At 50.9% G+C, this 1,169-nt stretch overlaps 1 protein-coding gene across 2 annotated transcripts in view; it reads left to right on the forward strand.

Annotated features, from left to right (window-relative positions):
- Mylk (myosin light chain kinase) overlaps positions 1 to 1,169 on the forward strand; it is a 255,864-nt gene that overhangs the window by 226,214 nt on the left and 28,481 nt on the right. The gene's annotated exons all lie outside the window — the stretch shown is intronic.

Raw genomic sequence — 1,169 nt, forward strand, 5'->3', positions numbered from 1 at the left:
AGTCACACACATGCTCACACATACAAGTAAAGGGAGACGCCGCAGAGACTGCAGTCTACAAAGAGCAGCTCCTACTGTCTCACAGCTGCTGACTCATCATCCCACAGCTCAGGATGAATGTGCCCCCCCCTTCCCCCCCCAGCCTGACCAGCCACCTGCCCCCTTCCTGCCCTCCTACCTGCCCTCATCTGCCCCCTACCTGCCCCCATACCTACCCCTACCTACCCCTTACCTGCCCCCCTACCTGCCCTCCTACCTGCTTCCCCACTCCCAACAACCCCGTGTTCCTCACCATATAACACGGTATGATGGCCAAGATACTCACCAGCACCATGACCAGGGCTAGTCAGTGGGAAGCATAATTGGCCCTGGCCACTGTGCAGCGGCCTGACAGCAGCCTTGGCATCTCTGCAGCCTTTGTCTTCTTGTTTCCTTGTGAACGAGCCTAGCTATGGCAGATTCCTTGCTTTACAGGGTGGTCTCACCTGGAGGTAGTGTACGGTAGGAAAGGAACAGGGCCGTGTCTTACCTTCCTTGCAAAAGAGGAGGGTGCCCAGATTTGCGAGCTTGGAATTCTGGAATGGAGCCCTCCCTCCAGCCCCTCTGCTTCTTACTGTTCCCCATTCTTCCCTGTTGAACAAGTTTGATTTCTCACTCGGCAGAGTAATGCTTTCTCTGCTGGGTTACACAGAAGCTGGGGGTTGAACAGATGACCTGCAGACAAGGCTTTCCCAGAATCCACTGTTTCCTCCATACCTCAGATGCCCACTTCCCTTATATACATGCACACACATCATTAAGCCACCTACATTTTTCATGGGCTTCATGTGCTGAACCTTATCTTTTTAATATATAAAAGCACGTTAAAATGTAAGGAAATGCATGCTATGGGTACACACAGGTGTCAGTGACAACACATGTACGTGAGGCTGCATGCTATTCCTGTTCCCATCCATTCACTCACCTTCCCTGCTGCTACACCACCAAAGGTAAACGGTTTTAGTGGGTCATGCTGTATCCTTCCAAAGTTCTTTATGAAAATGCAAACATAATATGGCATGTGCACTTTTACTGTCCTGCCTTTTATCACAATGTGTGGCTTGAACTCACTGTCCTGCACCGGATAGTTTTCAGTAAACTACCACCCTAGCAAGCCCTGCATCCTCCAA

The sequence above is a fragment of the Microtus ochrogaster genome, chromosome 2 (genome assembly GCF_000317375.1).
Source record: "Microtus ochrogaster isolate Prairie Vole_2 chromosome 2, MicOch1.0, whole genome shotgun sequence".
NCBI classification, from domain to species: Eukaryota; Metazoa; Chordata; class Mammalia; order Rodentia; family Cricetidae; genus Microtus; species Microtus ochrogaster.